General features: G+C 35.4%; 1 pseudogene; it reads right to left on the bottom strand.

The window, feature by feature from the left end:
- Nucleotides 1-937: 937 nt before the first annotated feature.
- On the bottom strand, nucleotides 938-1,485 carry LOC111159225 (annotated as a pseudogene).
- Between the last annotated feature and the right edge of the window lie 19,290 nt (nucleotides 1,486-20,775).

Consider the following 20,775-nt stretch of genomic DNA (forward strand, 5'->3'; position numbering starts at 1 on the left):
CTTAGAAATTAAAGGCATCTTTTTACCCAGCTTTCTGTTTTGTTAAATTCTAATGTGGGTCCAGCAACTGTTCAAATGATTCCTATTCGGATTCATGGTTTAAAGCCTCCAGACTGAAAAGGCGTCTGAATTCTGACCTCCAAAGCACGCTGAACGTCCCTGTGTCTCCTGTGCCCACATTTACTTTTAAATAAACAGCAGTAATATATGAAATCGGACTGACTTAGGACAAGCACTCCTGTTAAACTGGAGAATATTATTGAACCCCCACCCCATCCACAAGGAAAGGACTGCCAAGGAAGCGTGTGTGTGTGTGTGTGTGTGGCGCATATGGACACACACAGATGCGGACAGGGAGAGGTCCATACATGTCTCAACGAAGAAGGCAGTATTTTTTTTTTTTAAAGATTTTATTTATTTGACAGAGAGAGATCACAAGGAGAGAGAGAAAGGAGGAAGCAGGCTCCCTGCCTAGCAGAGAGCCTGATGTGGGACTCGATCCCAGGACCCTGAGATCATGACCTGAGCTGAAGGCAGAGGCTTAACCCACTGAGCCACCCAGGCAGCCCCAAGAAGGCAGTATTGACAGTGCCAGACCATGCTTGCAGCGTGGCAGCAGGTGGGGAGAACTACGGTGCTCGGGAGCTGGGGCAGTCCAGACCAGTCTACATGACCGCGGTGCTATCTTAACTTCACCAAACTTGCCTGGAACTCCCTTCCAGACACACAGACTTCTCGTAAGATGAAGGAGTTCTTACACAAAATGCTCTGTGTTCACATCAATCTGTACTATTCAGAACAAACCGGTTCTGCTGGCAGAGATTGTGGGTTCACAGGGACATTCAAGCTTTCATTAAACTGGAAAAGAATCAAGTCTTTATGTCTACAAATAAGATATTTAATAGTTCCACAAATTTGGCCAAGTCCATGATGACATCTAGGATGTTTTCACCAAATCGGAGACGTAAATATGGAAATTGTCATCAAACTTGATGAAATAGACCGACGGTTTGGCCTCCACTTGATGAATGACCATACCAGTCCTCTTATAGCCGTCCTCTTTGGCATATTCCACCTGTTTGCCTACCACTGTCCACAACTTCTCCCGGCTCCCTTTTTGTTGGAGGAGAATCATTAGAATAGGGCATAATGCGAAGGTCGCCTTCTTTATAATCATCTAAGAGCTGGTACATGTGCAAGACAGGGTCCTTCTTGTAGGCGATGTAGAACCACGTGTTCATGATGGGGGCGCGTGCCAGGACCAATCCCCTCCACTTGTCCTTGGAGCCATCCTCTGTCTCAAACATGTGCTCTACCACCTTGCCGATCATCGTGTGGGCCAGGTGCGCATCGCTGATCTGAGAGGTCATTGCGGGACGTCCTTTTCTTCATCATACTTGCAGACACACCAGCATGGCCTGCATCTGCTCTGGACCGCTGGCCAGGGGTCTTCCCGAATGGGGTCTTCATTCATCTGTATTTAAGTGAGCAGCACAGCTGCCGGACTAGGGTGAAAATTGAATACTCTCCGATTTCAAACTTTTCACAGAATCTCAATGTTCCTATTAATCCATCACCCAAGTGCCTCTTTTACAAGTACAGCAGAAACATGTGGACTCATAAGGATTCTGCCGCTGCCCAGGCCATCAGCAGCCTGCGGGCCCTGCCTTCCCGTGCCACACTCCCGTCCCAGCCGGAGCCAGACCACGCCGCCCCACCCCCGCTCCTCTCCGTGGCCGCCGCCCGCCCCCCAATAAATAAAATCTTTAAACAAACAAACAAAAAAACAACCTCTTCTGCACTTTTGAAAGAAAAAAAATTATAATTTTATTCAGTAAAATCTGGACTATCCTGTTTCTATGCAGTACTAATCATTTCAGATGCTACTCTCCCTTCATTCCATTTTCTTATGGCTTTTAGTAATTTTTTAATTCTTCACTGACCAAAGTGATAAAGTGTAATTTAGATATGAACATTTATTCTACATATAAAATCATACATTATGACCTAAGCCAAATTATTATATATTTTGTTTTCGAAATAGAGAAAAGAATGCACAAATAGTTCAAAAATTCAATATATCTTAATAAATTTTGCTGTTTACTCCAAAAGAGTTACTAGAAAGAAACTTCTCAACTGTTAAGGTTGAGCAATTGGGTAACTGGGGAATAAATTTCTTTTTATTCAGTAGTGTGAATCATACTCTTCATAAATAAAGGTAGTATGGAATTTATATCCAGAATTTACTAAAATAAAATGACCTAAATTTTAATTGCTACATACACTCATTAGGAGCTCATTACATGTAAGATTCTGTGCTGAGGGAATATGGCAATACAAAGATGGAAAAAGTAAACTCTGTTGTCAGAGTTTACAGTCAAAAGGGGAAGAAAAAGACAAATGAGTGTATAATAAATCAAAGTCACATGGTGTTCTTACCTATTCTTTATTTCACAGTCATGGACTTATTTTTCTTTTATGTCTTCTCAAAAGAAGCATGAATTAGCCCTAATTTGAGGGTATTACTGAAAGAGAAAACTTTCATATGATGTTAGTTTTTTTAAGATTTGCCCTTTGGTATTCTGTCCTAACATGCTTATTTGATTTTTCTAAACACTTAGTTCTTGACCTAGTGGCAATCAATCCACAGTTAAGTATCACTAAGTTCTGGGGGAAGCATGATGCTGGGTACTATCACTAATATTACATGCTGTATTTTTGGAAGAAAGTTTCTCTGCTTGTATTGGAGTATACATGTCCTTCAAATTCCTTTTCATTTGAAAATATCAGAGCAGTGAAAGATACAAAGAGTGGAAGAAGTGTAACATGGGGGTAAAATCTATGACAAAAGTCAAATAAAGCTCGAGACAATTTCTCCAGCTTTGAAGGCCAAGAGAACTGTACTAAAATAAATATGGTCAGAGAAATAAGAAGTCATACTTCCTTTCATAAGAACTAAATAGCATTTTTTTTCCTTCCTGGCTAAGAAATAAAATTCCATATGCATATGCTACACTGGCTCTTTGTTCCCCTAATTGGAAGAATATTCTGCTGCATTGTAAGTCATGCTCAAATCACTCATTAAGGTCACGTTTATTAGTATTTTTGACTTATTTAGCAGATATTTCCTAGATGTGAGTAGGTATGATGTTAGTGCTACCAAGAGGCTCAGAAACAAAAAATTTATAAAAGATCAAGCAGAAATAATTATGATCCTTTGGTTATAGGGGTTGGTACATAAAGTTGGATTTAAAGCTATAGTAAGAACTTGCATTACTGAGAAACACATGACACTATGCTCCATTTTAATCCAAGACTGGTTGATTGAACAAAGGAAGAGCGGCAAAGACAAAGTTCCCACTGCTATCACTTTAAATATTAGTTTGCTGATTTTCCAAGTCTAGTAATGGTGAAGAAACTTATAATGGACTAACCCTTCACTCAGACAATTACAAGATCCATGTTTATTCAGTTTTCATCCTGAAAATACTGCCAAAAATATAAATGGTGGGACAGGTAGAAATCAAGCAGAAAGTTTGACTTAAAAAGTCAAATAATGGAATTAAAAGGTGCTAATTCACCTGGAAATTAAGGGGAGAGATTCTGACAAAGAGGAAGCTACAGAGAGTTCCCAAATCTGCAAATAAACTCCCCTCAAATCCTTGTATGATCCACAAACTAAGCATTTATCAGGAGATACTTAAAAGAACCCAGGACAAAAGAAGAGCCAGAAGATTGAAAATGCAGCATAGATATTTCAACAAGCACCACAGCAAGTAAACCAGATTTTAGAGTTTTAGAGGGGCTTGGTTAATACTTAAGGCTTACCGCTAAAACCCTGGAATGGTCATGTCTTAGAGGTGGAAGTTATGTTACAATATCAAGGCATTCACCTGAGGACAAAGGGAAAAAAAATTGAAAAAGAGTCATGCTAACAGAATATAAAACACTCCTAATGATCAGCAATAATGATCAGCAAATAATTTACAACAAATACTCTTCAGAGAATTATAAAGCAATCTGGAAACTTGAAAATACATTATCTAAAATGTCCAGACTAAAAAAAAAATACTTGCAGAGAAACAGGAAAATTTGATCTATAATCAAAAGAAAAAGCAATTAGTGGAAAAGGTCTAAATGACCCAGATTATGGAATTAGCAGAAAAAGACTAAAGCAGGCATTACACATGTAGGTTGAGATCATGGAAGAAAAGATTGTCAAATTGAGCAAACAATTGGGAAATCTCAATGAAAAAATAAAAATCTGTTTTAAAACTAAATGGGTGTTCTATAATTCAAAAGTGAGATCTCAGAAATGAAAAATTCACTTAAAAGTATATTGGGAATAATAGAAAAAATGGTAAGTGAACTTGAAGATATGTCAATCAAAAGTATCCATATGAAGAAGAGGAAGAAAGATTGATGCAAAAATGAAGAGATTATGTGTAACTCCCAAGACATTATCAGGCATCTAATGTACTTGAAATTAGAGTCCTAGAAGGAGAAAATGAGGCATAAAAATATTGTTAAACTAATAGTTTAAACATTTCCAAATTCAGTTTTTTAAAAACCCACAAAAACAAACATTAATCTGAAGATTCAAGAAGCTTAGCTAAAAATAGATTACATTTAGGGAGAGAATCTTATGTCAACTTCCCACCAAAAACAATGCAAACCAAAGAAAAAAGAAATAGCATCTTTAATATGTTGAAAAAGTTGTCAACACAGAATTCAATATCCGGTAAAAATATTCTTTCAAATGAGAGTGAAATAAAGAAATGTTAAGATAAACAGAAGCAAAAAAAATAAAAGATAAAAGCTGAGAGAATTTGTTATCAGAATATATAAACTATAAGAAATGCTAAAGATAGTTCTTAAGACTGAGGAATTTATACCAGATGGTAACTCAGATCTACAGGAAAAAGAAATGAAAAGCATCATGAATGACAAATATGAAGGTAAATTTTTAAAATATCATTTCCCTCTTACCTCAATATTTTTAAAAGATAATAGTTTAAAGCAAAACAATTGCTTTGTTTAGTTTATAACTTATATAGATATAAAACACATGATAATAATAGCACAAAAGTTCATGAGTATATGAAATTTTAACCTTCAAAGTATTTTTATATGAATAGACATAATATTTACTTTAAATATAAAATAATGTGATTAGGATGCACAGTCAAATTCTTAGAGCAACTACTAAAAATAATAAGAGATATAATTAAGTATCCAATAGAGGAATTAAAAATGGAATAACTATTGAATTAACCCAAAAAAAGCTTTTAATTAGAAGGTATTGATAAGTGTACCTACATTTCATGTAATATTGATGAAATTAGGTTGAAATCTATTATCTTGTTGGTTGTTAGAGATCTTTTTTTGCTCCATTTGGACTTTTCCAATAGCTTTTACTAGATGAGGAAGCAAGACACAACCATATGCTGCCTTCAAGAACCATACTTAAATATAAAGATGTTTATATATTAAAAGTAAAAGAATATAAAAATATATACAAGCAAATGGCAAGCTTAAACAAGCTGAAATGATTATAATAATATCAGACAAAAAAGAATTCAAGGAAAGAGGAATTATTGGCAAAACTAGGGACATTTATCTTTGTTGAATATACTTTTATCCTTCCCCCTGTAAGAGAACAAATAATAGTAAAAAATTGTATCTGAAAATACTATCAACTAGTTTGATTCTATTAACATTTTATAATGCTTCAATCCAACAACTACAGAAAACTCATTCTCTTCACATGCATATGAAACCTTAAGCAAGACAGACCATATGCTGTGCCTTAAAATAAGTCTCAATAAATTTCAAAAATTTAAATATTTTGGAGAATTTCCTCTAAGCACAATAGAACTAAATTATAAATCAGTAACAAAAAGGTATCCAGAAATATCCTCAAATGCTTCAAAATTAAATAGCCTACTTGTAAATTACCATTGAGTCAAAGAAGTAATTATAAGGGGAATTATAAAATAAATCTACCTGGATAGTGGATACGCAGAACAGCAATATGGTGTCTGTGTTACTTGTGAAGGAGAAGAAATTAAAGGATTTCAAAATAAGGAAGTTACAAAGCTGGATATTGATGTGGGGTTTCCCTCTTAAAGCAGACTTGGAACACGTCAAAGAGGTTATTATTACTGTCATTATAAGTATGTCAATGTGAAGAATAGGAGCATTGCTGAGGTTTCTATAGTGCTGGCTTCTTGCATGCTTTTATTTATTATTTTTTAATATAGAATCTTTTTTTAAAATTTTTTTTTACTTGACAGACAGATCACAAGTAGGCAGAGAGGCAGGTGGGGGTAGGAGCAGGCTCCCCGCTGAGCAGAGAGCTCAGTGTGGGCCTCGATCCCAGGACCCTGAGATCATGACCTCAGCTGAAGGCAGAGGCTTTAACCCACTGAGCCACCCAGATGCCCTACTTACATGCTTTTAAACTACTGCCTTTCTTAGAATGAACTCAAATATGAGGAGCTATGCAAGTGCCACTGAAGAGGACTCAGTGTGGAGCATGACTCTATATTCCTGATCATGGCCTTTTTTTACCTGGCACCCTTTTTAAAAAACATGATGGTGTAAATCTTTCCATATTTTGATTGAGAATTAATGCTCAGTAAAAGATGACTGGTTCATATAAAAAAGAAAAAAAAACTACCTGAGAGATAATGAAAACATAATATAGCAAACCGTGTGGGAACCAGCTAAAGTTGTGCTTAGTAAGAAATTTATAAGTTTGAATATAAAAAAGAAACAAGTCTTCTTTATAGAAAATCAGCAGGACTCAAAGTTGCTGATCCTAATTTTTACCCTATGAAGCTAAAAAAGGAAGAGCAAATTAAACCCAAAGTAAAGAAAGAAAATAATAAAGAGTGAAAATCAGTGAAATAGAAAACATGAACAACAGAAAAACTAACAAAGAAAAATCTGGTTCTTTGAAAAGTTTAATAAAATGGATAAAACCTGATGCAGATCAATCAATCAATAAAAGCAAATACAAATAACAAGTATCAGGAATGAAAGCAGAAGTATTGATACAAATCCTACACACATTAAAAGGGTATCTAAGGAATATTACTAAGGGTATCTAAGGAATATTACTAATATTATATACTAATATTAATATTACTAACTTTATGCTAACAAAACTGAAAAATTAGATTATATGGACTAGTTCCTTGAATGGCACCAATTTCCAAAACTGATACAAAAAATATAGAAAATTGTAATAGCTCCAGGCAGCAATAGCAATGGAAAGAACATGTCAGCTTTCTTCCAAATGAAAATATTACCTCCATTTTTTTTAAAGATTTTACTTATTTATTTGACAGACAGAGATCACAAGTAGTCAGAGAGGCAGGCAGAGAGAGAGAGGGAGAAGCAGGCTCCCCGCTGAGCAGAGAGCCTGATGTGGGGCTCGATCCCACGACCCTGGGATCATGACCTGAGCCGAAGGCAGAGGCTTTAGCCCACTGAGCCATCCTGGCGCCCCTTACCTCCATTTTTTATTTGTTGAAATATCAAGAGGGAAATCCATGGTTCTGTGAATGGCAAAATCACTTTCTAATCTGGATTAGCAAAGTCATCTCTCACTGATCTTCCCCACCCCGCCCCCCACCGCCGTTAAAAGGTCAGATGTGGGCTCTTCAAAGCAAATGCAACACTATTAAATTAATTAAAATTATTTCAAAACTAACAAAGTAGTTAATGTAATTACTCTAATTTAGTTGATGAAAATTTAATGTTCTTTTTTTAAGATATTTTATTTATTTATTCGACAGAGAGAGATCACAAGTAGGCAGAGAGGCAGGCAGAGAGAGAGAGGAGGAAGCAGGCTCCCCGCCAAGGAGAGAACCCGATGCGGGGCTTAATCCCAGGATCCTGGGATCATGACCTGAGCCAAAGGCAGAGGCTTAAACCCTCTGAGCCACCCAGGGGCCCCAAAATTTAATGTTCTTAAGACAAAAATATTAATATTAAATGTTTTCCATTTGGGAAAAAAATGGAAAATTGTAGTAAGACCTCACATAAAATAAATTGAATGTGTAATACAAGTACTCTCACACAAAGAAAATTTGCAAATCACGAGTTCTTGTTGATAAGTTCTATCAAACATTTAAGAAGGAAATAACATTGATGTTATACTAACTCTTTTTTTACACTAACTCTTTTAGAAGGTGAAGGAGGAAAGAATCTTTTCCAATTTATGAGGCCAAGATAACCCAGGTACCAAAAACCTGACAAAAAAACCTGACAAGAACAGAAAATAACATCCAATATCCTTCATAAATATAGATCAAAAAAATTCTTAAAAATTCTTTAAAAAATTCTTAACAATATTAGTAAATCGAATATAATAATATTTTATAAAATGATACATCATGAATAAGTGGTGTTTATTCCAGTAATGCAAAATTGGTTTAACATTGAAAATCAATCAATGCAATTCACCATTTTAAAAGAATAAAGAAGAAAAATCATAAAATTATCTTCATAAATGCATATGAATTCTTTGACAAATTCCACATTTCTTTATGGTTCAAAAGCAAAATATGCTAAAGAAAGTAGGAATGGGGTGTCTGGGTGACTCAGAAGGTTAAATGTCTACCTTCAGCTCAGGTCATGATCCCAGGGTTCTGCGATTGAGCCCCACATCAGGCTCCCTGCTGACCAGGTTCTCTCTCTCCCTCTGCCTGCTGCTCCCTCTGCTTATACTTTCTCACTCTCTGTCAAATAAATAAAATCTAAAAAAAAATGTAGGAATAGAAGGAAATTTGCTCAATTCAATAAGGGGGATCTACAAAAACCTATGGTTAATATCATTCTTAATTTTGAACTAGTGGATGAATTTCCCCTAAAAGTAGGAACAGGACAAAATGTCTTCTACCCCCATTACTCTTCAGTATTGTACTGGATGTCCTAGCCAGTCCAATAAGTCAACAGAAGGGTACAGAAAGTATAAAAATTGGAAAGGAAAAGTTAAAACTCTTTTTAAGTAAAGAGGACATGATTATATATGTAGAAAATCATAAAGAATGTACATATTAGGGGCACCTGGGTGGCTCAGTGGGTTAAAGCCTCTGCCTTCGGCTCAGGTCATGATCCTGGGGTCCTGGGATCGAGTACTGCATCGAGCTGTCTGCTCAGCAGGGAGCCTGCTTCCTCCTCTCTCTCTCTCTGCCTGCCTCTACCCCTACTTGAGATCTCTGTCTGTCAAATAAATAAATAAAATCTTAAAGAAAGAATGTGCATATTAATTATTAGAAATGAAAAGTAAAATTATCAAGGTCTCAGAATGCAAGGTCAATATATGAAAATTTTTAAAAAATGTGTTTCAGTGTATTAGCAGTATGCAACTGAAATTAATTTTTTAAAAAGATTTATTTATTTATTTGAGAGAGAGAGCTGTGGTGGAGGGGCAAAGAGAGAGAGAGAGAATCTCAAGCAGACTCCCTGCTGATCAGGGAGCCCACCAGAGGGCTCCATCTCATGACCCTGATATCATAATCTGAGCCAAAACTAAGAATCATACACTTAACTGACTGATCCACACAGATGCCCCAAAAATAAATTTTTAAGAGAAAAAAAAAATACTTGAGAATAATTTGAACAAGAGATATACAAGACATCTACAGTAAAAACTTCAAAGTATTGTTAGATAAATTTAAACATTCCTAAATAAACAGAGAGGACTTTCGGGTTCTGGTCCAAAATATAAAGAGTTTAGAAGTTATGACATCTAAAACAAACAAAAAGTATCACTCTGTCTTCACAAGGGGAAAAAATAAAGCTCAACAAATTGAGAATCAACAACTCTTTTTCAAGGAATTGAGGGATCTAGCAGGGACTTGATGTCACAGGGTAAGCTGCCATCCTGAAAATTGAAAATACAAGCAAACACAAAGAATCACAATTTACTAGGAGCAGAAATCTGCTGCTGGAGCCAATACTACAAGGAACACTTAGACTGTGATTGACAGATTGTTGGATGCTCAGTGTGGATGAGCTTGAGGACTAAAAAATGGGTTCCCCAATCTTAGAGATGTTTGCACATTTTTTTAAAGTTTGTTCAGGAGCCCCACTATATTTTCAGGGTGAAGCAGAGGGAAAAAAAATCATGCTTCTGGGAGGGGAAGAGGAAAGTAACAATTCTGAAAAGCACCTGGAACACTCTGCTATTCTTAAAAAATAGTCTGTTGTCAAAGAAAACTTTTGCCAGAACATAAACAACTTGAGTTTTATGAGACCTGGAAGAAAGGAATTTTCCAACTCCAGTTACATCTAGTCTTTCTGACTCACCTACTATGGAAAAACAAGCTGAAAAGTAGTTGTGAAGGTTACAGCCCAGAGATACAGGCTTACTAAAATATTGAGACCTAATCATAGAACTATACTCTACTCTTTCCCTTATGTCTTAGTACAACATCAGTCAGATCACTGTATAATAACAGAAGATTATAGCTAAAAAATACTGCAAGTTTCAGACTCTACTGAAGGAGTTTTTAAGGAAACCCAAAGACAACAGGAGAGAGAAATAACACTACAGGAAATTTTAGCCTTTGACACCTACAGCAACAGTGAATAATAAACACAGCCTAACTTCCAGTTAGATAAAATAAAACCTCATACTAAAGGTTGATTTACCTCAATTCCTATTACTCAGTATGTCATGTCTAAACTACCAACAGAAAATAACAAGGCATGCTGAAATACAAAAACAGTTTGAAGAGACAGAGCAAACATCCAACCAGACTCAGATATGGCTGAGATTTTGGAATTATTAATCAAGAATTTAAAATAACTATGATTGATATGCTAGAAACTGTAACAAAAAAAAAGTGAACATGCAAGGAATGGATGGATAATGTAAGCACATAGATAGAAGGTCAATGAAAAAATTAAAAGGAAGTGCTAGAAATAAAAAAATACTATAATAAAGTGAAGAATGCCATTGATAGGGTAATCAGTAGAATGGAGAAGACCAAGGAAAGAATTAGTGAACTTGAAGATATGAAAATAGAAACTTTGAGAAATGAAAAGTCAAGAGAACAAAAAGAAAAAAAAACAGCTACCAAAGAAATGTGGGATAATTACAAAAGGTATAATATACATATAATGGGAATACCTGAAGGAGAAGCAAGCGAGAAAGAAATTGAAGAAATATTTGAGGTAATGTTGGCTAAGAATTTTCTAAAATTAATGACAGATAAATGAAGATATATGCCATATTCAAAGATAGGAACATTCAATATTTTTAGTATGTCAACATTCCCCAACTTGATCTATAGACTCAAAACAATCTCAGAAAAAAAATCATTTTTATAAAATTAACATGTAGGCTCTAAATTTATGGGAATAAAAAGAAAATTTAAGAGTCAAAATAATTTTTAAAAATTGTGTATAAGATTTTATTGACTGCAAGGCTACTATAAGTCTACAGTAAGCTAGAAAATGTTGCATTGGCATAAGGATAGGTTATCTGATCTATGTATCTTAATGTTCACATATATATGGTCAATTGAATTTTGAAAATATTTTGAAGGCAATTCAATGGCAAAAGGCCTTTCAACAAAATGTGCTACAAAAATATGGTAAACATATAAAAACAACCAATCTTGAGCCCTACCTCACAGCATACATACCAATTAATTAGAGATGCACCATAGGTGTAAACATTAAAGAGGATCTACAAAGCTTCTAAAGGAAAACACTAAAGCATATCTTGGCAGTTTTGAAGTAGACAAAAATTTCTTTGAAAAAACACAAAATCAATGCTCATAAATTCAAAATTCAAAAGTTGAATTCATTAAAAACTTGTTATAAAAATGAAAATATCAGTCACAGACTGGGAAAAATATTCATAATCCATATATCTGACAAATGACTCATATGTAGACTATATAATTAATACTTACAAATCAACAATAAAACAACCCAGTAAGATGCCAAAAAAAGTTGAGTAAATACTTCATAAAATAAGATATCCAAAGGCTAGTAAGCACATAGAAAGGTACATAAAATCATTAGTCAACAGGGAAACAAAGCAAAATCACCTTAAGATTCAAACCATCTGATAAACTGTTGCCCATCCAGTAAAATGCCTAACATTTGGGGGAAAAAAAAAGAGGAAAAGAAAAGACTAAATTTTGGTGAAGGTGTAGAAGGACTAGACCTCTCATATATTGCAGATGGGAATGTAAAAATGTTACAACCATAATGGAGAACTGCTTGGATATTTCTTATAAACTCAAATATAAAACCCAGTGACCTGTAATTCCACTACTACATATTTACTCAAGAGAAATGAAACAACATATCCATAAGAAAAACATCTATAATAATGATGATAGCAACTTAATTCATAGTAGCTCCAAACTGGAAACAACTAAAATATGCATTTAAAGAAAAATGAGAAAAACTGTAGTATTTAGAAAATAGAATACTAGTCAACAATTAAAAAAAACAATTTAAAAAAAGAGGTGCAAGCTACGAACGCATATAACATGGATGAATCTCAAAAACATGATGCTGGTTGAGGGAAGATGGCAGCTAAGTAAGAAGACCATAGGCTTGTCTCTTCCCAGGAACACAACTAGATAACTATCAAATCATCAGTGATCTTATTCCCTCTGTCCCAGAAATACCTCAGAAAAAAACCTGAAGACTGACAGAACAAACTAACAAATAAAGGAGCAGAAAAGGCTACACCAAAGAAGGTAAGAAGTGTGGAAACATGGTTTTAGGGGAGAAAGGGATGGCATGTTCTGTGGAGGTGAGGGAGTGGTACCTATGGAGAAAGGGGAGTGAGTAGAGGACACAGGGGACTGCACAAGAAGAACTTTTCCCTAAAGCCATTGGCTTAGAAAACAAGAGAGGCTGATTTTTGTGAGTTCTTGAAACTAGTGGGACTTAAAGCCTGGAGTTTTAAAGGTCAGTGGGCTTGGTTGGGGTAGATCCCAGAAGTCACTGTGCTGCTCCTGGAGTGAAGACAGGCCAACAACCCAGAGGCAGAAAGACTGGAAACACTAAATTGAAAAACACCTGGAGCATATAGGGTGGAGATTCTTTGCTCTTCTCAGAGTGCTTTCTTGAGAGGCAGTGTTCATGCCTCTCCATGAACAAAGGAGTTGCTAGCCAGTGCCATTTCCCTGCCCTATTCCTAAGCCCAAACACATAGCTAACTGCTAGAAGCAAAGCAGTGCTGACACTGGCTGCCTAACTTGTTTGTACCAATCCCCATACACCTGTGCTCTGATAGGACTGCTCTTCTCAGCCAAGCATGCCTCAGTTCCAGCACAGTGGGCCCCTCCCCATAGAAGACCAGCACAAGCTACTGCTCACTTCATGTCCCTAAAGACCGGCATTTTAAAGGTCAGCAGGCTTGGGTGGAATAGTACAAGGAAGGCACTGCTTTGCTCCTGGAGAAAAGGCGGGCAAAAAACCTAAAAGCAGACAAAATGGAAACAACAATCTGAAGAATGCCTGAGGCAGAGAGGGAGGAGATTATTCACTTTTCCTGGAACACTTCCCTAAGAGGAAGCATTCACAGAGACTCCTCTCCATGAACAAAGGAGGCTGCTGGCACCATTTCCTTCCCTTACCCCTCAGCAGAAATGCAGAGGCACCTATAGGAAACAGCACAGCACCAACACTGGATGCCTAACTGGTGTAAATAAATCCCTACACCCTTGCACTGTGACAGTACTGCCCTTTTCAGGCAACCTTCCCTCTGTGCCCATGCAGTGGACCACTCCTCCAGAAGAACAAACCCCTGCCTATGCCTTGTCTCCTGACCAGAGAGTTGTGCAGGTCTTCAGTTCTAGTGGAACTAGTATCGGGTCTCATTTTACAAGAAGACCAAGCACACCTAGTTAAAACTCACAACACTCTGGCCAAGGACCAAATAATGTTCACTGTAGGCAAGGACATCCTTTGCAGATGACTGGCCTGAAAGATAGAGCAGCCAAAACACAACAGCAGAGCCCATGGAGCACACACCAGAGACACTCCATGCAATGCCAGGCACTGGACATTAAGTGATCTCTTCTTCCTAGGCCATTACTTTTAGAAGCAGGAGACATAACTGGCTTTTCTAACACAGAGAAGACAGTACAAAATGTCAAGATGGAGGAATTTATCCCAAAGGGAAGAACAAGATCAGGCCATGGCCAGAGATCTAAGTGAAATAGATATAAGCAACATGCCTGATATAGAATCTAAAACAACAAAAATAAAGATACTGGGCTTGAGAAAATAATAGAAAATATCAAGAAGACCCTTACTATAGAAATAAAAGAATTAAAAAGAATCAGAGTTGAAAAATGTAATAAACAAGATTGGAAACAGGCTTAATGAAATGAATAGTAGGCTGAAAGAAGCAGAGAAGTGAATTAGTGATATGGAAGAAAAATAAAGGAAAATAATAAAGCTGAACCAAAGAAAGAGAGAAGAATTATGCAAAAGGAGAATAGACATTGGGAACTCAGTGACTTCATCAAACATAGTATTTCTATTATAGGAGTCCCAGAAGGAGAGAGGAAAAGGGGCAGAAATAATAGCTGAAGACTTCCCTAATCTGGGGAAGGAAATGGATTTCCTTCTGGAGGTACAGAGCACTCTCATAAAACTAAACAAAAGTAGGCAAAGACAGAGCCATATTGTAATTAAATTTGCAGAACATAGTGATAAATAAAAAAAATCTTAAAAGCAGCAAGACGAAAGTAGTCCTTAAATTGTAAGGGAAAACACATTGGGCTAGTTGCAGCTTTCTCAATAGAAACTTGGCAAGCCAGAAGAGAGTGGCATGACATATTCAACATGCTGAGTGGGAACAAACTGAAGCCAAGAATACTCTATCTACCAAGGCTATCATTCAGAATAGAAAGAGAGAAAAAGAGTTTTCAAGACAAACAAAAACCGAAAGAGTTAGTGACCACTAAACCAGCCCTTCAAGAAATATTAAAGAGGACTCTTTGGAAAGATCAAAAGTGACAAAGAAAAGAAATGATGAGAGAAACTCTCCAGAAACCATTATAAAACAAATAATAAAATGGCAATAAACATATATCTATCAATAATTACTCTGAATGTAAATGGCTTAAACACTAATCAAAAGACATAATTTCATTGGGCTCTCTGCTCAGCGGGAAGCCTGCTTCCTCCTCTCTCTCTGCCTGCCTCTCTGCCTACTTCTGATCTCTGTCTGTCAAATAAATAAAAATCTTTAAAAAAAAAAACAAAAGACATAATTTGTCAGAATGAATTAAAAAAAAAAAAGACCCATCTATATGCTTCCTACAAGAGCCTCATTTTAGACCCAAAGTTACCTGCAGATCAAAAGTGAGGGGATGTGGAAACATTTATCACACAAATGGGTATCAAAGGAAAGTTGGAGTAGCAATACTTATATCAGACAAACTAGACTTTAAGACAAAGTCTGTAACAATAGATGAAGAAGGGCACTATATGGTAATAAAGGGGGCAATCCAAAAAGATCTAACAATTGCAACTATTTATGCATTCAATATGGTACCATCCAAATATATAAAACAATTAATAATAAGCATAAAGGAAATAATTTATGATACAGTAATAGTAAGGAATATTAATACTTCCTTACAGATTATCTAAACAGAAAATCAAGAAGAAAACAGTGACTTCGAATGACAAACTAAAACAGATGGATATAACAGATATATTCAGATCATTCCATCCTAAAACAGAAAACTACACATTCTTTTCAGGTGCACATGGGACATTCTCCTGAATAGACCTCATACTAGGTCACAAAACAGGTCTCAACAAGTACAAAAAATTGAAATCATACTATGCATCTTTTCTGACCATACTATGAAACTTGAGGTCAACTACAAGAAAAACTTTGAAAAGACTACACACGTGGAGGTTAACCAACATGGTTCTAAACAATGCACGAGTCAACTAGGAAACAAGAGAAGAAATTAAACAAAAACAAAAACACAACAACAACATGGAAATGAATGAAAATAAAAATACAATGGCCCAAAACATTTGGGATACAGCAAAAGTGGTAATTTAAGAATGATGTATATAGCAATACAGGCCTACCTCAAGAGAAGAAAAATCTCAAATAAACAACCAAAACTTACACATAAAGGAGATAGAAAAAGAAAGACAAATGAAACCTAAAGCCACAGAAGGAAGGAAATGAAAAAAGATTAGAGCAGAAATAAATGGTATAGAAACTAAAAAACCACAATAGAATAGATCAATGAAACCAGAAGCTGGTTCATTAAAAACATGAATAAAAAATTGATAAATCTAGCCAGACTTATCAAAGAGAAAATAGAAAGGACCCAAATAAATAAAATCGCAGGGGAGAAAGGAGAAATAACAATCAATACCACAGAAATACAATTATAAGAGACTATTATGAAAAACTTTGTCAACAAACTAAACAACCTAGAAGAAATGGATAAATTGCTAGAAGCATATAAATAGTAATACTGAACAGGAAGAAATAGAAAACATGAACAGACTAATAGCCAGCACAGAAATAGAGTCAGTAATAAAAACTCTTCCAAACAAAAGTCCAGGGCCAGATGGCTCCGTAGGGGAATTCTACCAAACATTTAAAGAAGAGTTCATACTTATTCTTCCTAAAGTATTCAAAAAAAAAGAAAAGAAGGAAGGAAGGAAGGAAGGAAGGAAAGAAGGAAGGAAGGAAGAAAGAGAAAGAAAGAGTAAAGAAAGGAAAATTCCATACTTGTTTTATGAGATCAACATTACCCTGATACCAAAACCAGATGAAGACTCCACTAGAAAAGAATGACAAGCCAGTATCCTTGATGAACATAGGTGCAAAAATTCTCAATAAAATACTAGCAATCTGAACCCAACAAAACATTAAAAAAAAAAATAGTTCACCATGATCAAGTGGGATTTATTTCTGGGTTGCAAGGATGGTTCAATATTTATAAAACAATCAAAGTGACTGATTATGCTACATTGATAAAAGATACTATAAGAACCATATGATCTCAATGATACAGAAAAAAACACTGGACAGAGTATAGCATCCATTAATGATAAAAACCCTCACCCAAGAAAATTTAGAGGGAACCTACTTCAATATAATGAAGGCCATATATGAAGAATCCTCAGCTAATATCTCCAATGAGGAAAAACTGAGAGCTTTTCCTCTACGGTCAGGAAAAAGACAGTGATGCCCACTGTCACCAGTGTTATTTAGCGTAGTACTGGATGTCCTAGCCACAGCAATCAACAACAAAAAGAAATAAACAAAGAAATAAAAGGCATCCATATCAGTAAGGAAGAAGCAAAACTTTCTCTATGTAAATGACATGATACTCTATATAGAAATCCCAAAAAAAACTCCACCAAAAAATTGCTAGAAGTAATGCACAAATTCAATAAAGTCACAAGATACAGAATCAATGTACAGATATTTGTTGCATTTTATACACCAATAATGAAGCAGAAGAAAAAGATATTAAGGAATCGATTCTATTTACAATCACCAGAAGTCGTAAGATACTTAGAAATAAACCTAACAACAGAAGTGAACGTCCTGTGCTCTGAAAACTATAAACACTGATGAAGGAAACTGAAGATGCAATGGAAAGACATTTCATCCTCATGGATCAGAAGAATAAATATTGTTAAAATGTCAACACTACCTACAGTAATCTACACATTCAATGCAACCCCTATCAAAATACCAACAGCATTATTTACAGAACCAGGACAAACAATTCTAAAATTGGTATGAAGCTATAAAAGATCATGAATATTCAAAGCAAACTTGAAAAAGAAAAGCAAAGCCTGAGGCATCACAATTCTGGACTTCGAGTTATATTACAAAGCTGTAGTGATCAAGGTATTATAGTACTGGTATAAAAATACACACATAGATCAATAGGACAGAGTAGAAAACCCAGAAATGAGCCTACAAGTATATGGTCAATTTCTATTTGACAAAGCAAGAAAGAATATCCAATGGGAAAGACAAACTCTTCAACAAATAGTGTTGGAAAAGCTGGAGGACAGCCTGCAAAAGATTGAAAATGGACCACTCTTTTTTACAGCATACACAAACATAAATGCAAAATATTTGAAGACCTAAATGTGGGACAGGTAGTCATCAAAATCCTAGAGAGAACACAGGCAGTAACCCCTTTGACATCAGTTATAGAAACTTCTTTCTAGATATGTCTCCTGAAGCAAGGGAAACAAACATAAAAATAAACAATTTGAAATACAATAGTTTCAAAAGCTTCTGCACAGTGAAGGAAATAATAATAAAAAAAAAACTTAAAAGGCAACTATGGAGTGGGAGAAGATATTTGCAAATGACATATATGATAAAGGGTTAGTATCCAAAATATATAAAGAACTTATCAAACTCAAAACTCTAAAACCAAATAATTCAATTAAAAATTGGCAGAAAACATGACTTGACATTTTTTCTAAAGAAGATGTACAGATGACCAACAACAGACACATGAAAAGATGCTCAACATCACTCATCATCAGGGAGATACAAATCAAAACCACAATGAGATAGCACCTCATGCCCATCAGAATGGCTAAAATCAACAACACAACAAACCACAGGTCTTGGCAAGGATGTGGAGAAAGGGGAACTCTTGCACTGTCCGTGGGAATGCAGGCTGGTGCACCCACTTTGGAAAACAATATGGAGTTTCTTCAACAAGTTAAAAATAGAACTACCCTATGATCCAGCAATTGCATTTCTAGGAGTTTCCCCAAAGAGTGAAAAAAATACTAATTCAAAGGGATAGGTGCACCCTGACATTTCTAGCAGCATTATCAACAATTATCAACAATACTCAAACTGCCAAAGTATCCATTGACTGATGAATGAATAAAGAAGAAGTGGTATAAATATATACAGTTGCATATTAGCAAGACATTAAAAAATGAATTTTCGCCTTTTTCAACAACCTGGATGGAATTAGAGAGTATTGTGCTATGTGAAATGATTCAGAGATAGGCAAATACCATATGAATTCACTCATATACAGAATTTATGAAACAAAACAAGGGAGCAAAGGGGAAGGGGGCGGGAACCAAGAAACAGGGTCTTAATTATATAGAACACATTGACGGTTACAAGAAAGGAAGTGGGTGAGGGCAAAGTTTAAATAGGTGATGGGGATTAAGGAGTGCAATTTTGGTGATGAGCACCAGGTTTTGCATGGAAGTGTTGAGTCACTATATTGTATACCTGAAATTCATGTTACACTGTATGTTAACTAACTGGAATTCAAATTAAAAACTTCATAAAAAAGTAAATGCTTCATAAAACAAAAAACAAACAACAACAACAACAAAAATCCTCATGGAATGCAGAAAAACACAAATGATTATGTGCTGTATACTTAAATTGATATGAAATTTGGAATAGATATTACTAATTTATTTTTGTAGATATCAGATCAGTCGTTGTCTGCGGCAGGGGCTGGAAAGAATATCTTTTAAAGGGGAATTGAACATAAAAAAACACCCAAAGGAACTTTATAAAGTGATACAAATTTTCTTTTCTTTCTTTAGTTTTTCTTTTTTTCCAATTTAAAATTAACTTAGTTAACATATTGCGTATTGTTAGCTTCAGGAGTAGAATTTAGTGATTCATCAGTTGCATATAGCACCCAGTGTTCATTATATCAAGTGTCCTCCTTAATGCCCATCACCCAACTATTCCACCCTCCCACCAACCCCCCTCTAGCAACCCTCAGTTTGTTCTCTATAGTTAAGAGTCTCTTATGGTTTGCCTCTCTCTCTGTTTTCATCTTATTTTATTTTTCTTTCTTTTCCCCCATGTTCATCTGTTTTGTTTCTTGAATTCCACACATGAGTGATATTTGATTGTCATTATAAGTAGATAGCTACATACATTTGTCAAATTCCCAAAATTTTCTACTTAAAATCTGGGTATTTAACTATATATAAATTATATATCAATAAATCAAAGATTAAAAAATTGTATATTAAGAAAGTTATAATTTCCATTCTTTTTTTAAGGTTTTATTTATTTGTGAAAGAGAGCATGCACAAGCAGAGGGAGCAGCAGGCAGAGGGAGAAGCAGGCTCTCCACTGAGCAAGGTGCCCTATATGTGACTCAGCCACAAGACCTTAGATCATGACCTGAGCTGAAAGCAGATGCTTAACCCAGGTGTCCCCACAATTTCCATTCTTTATAATTACTGAATAATTATTTATAAGAAAGGTAGTACTAGTAGTTTTTATAAAGGAGAATATGCATTTTGGAAGATCTGTATGTTTTGTTTTCTTTTGAATTCATATTATGGAATATAGAGCTTGGATCTAAGGATTATCTTTGAGAGAAGATATTTTTGGAGGAAATTTTATGATCCATTCACCAACTAGAATGGAAGCCAATGGTCCATAGATGTACTACTGTTAGTTATACCTGCCAGGCCAAGGCCTGAGCTTTGCATCAGGAAATTTATTTTATCCCTTCAAATACATTTCCTGTTGGCATAATAACCATTAGCTTGCTTTCTAAGCAGGGTGGATGTTTCATTTCTTTTATTTCAAAATGGTTGATTCTTTAAAACCAATTCAAGAAAACTTAAAAAGCCCAGTCCCAGCTTCAGAAAAATGGTTGAAAAGTTTAACTTGTGTAACTTGAATATATGAGACCAAAATGATTAATCAGTAGTGTCTGTAGCCATGGTTGCCTGAGGATGTTAACAATGTTACAC

Source organism: Enhydra lutris, unplaced genomic scaffold (genome assembly GCF_002288905.1).
Source record: "Enhydra lutris kenyoni isolate GAN:26980312 unplaced genomic scaffold, ASM228890v2 scaffoldscaffold67, whole genome shotgun sequence".
Lineage (NCBI taxonomy): Eukaryota > Metazoa > Chordata > Mammalia > Carnivora > Mustelidae > Enhydra > Enhydra lutris.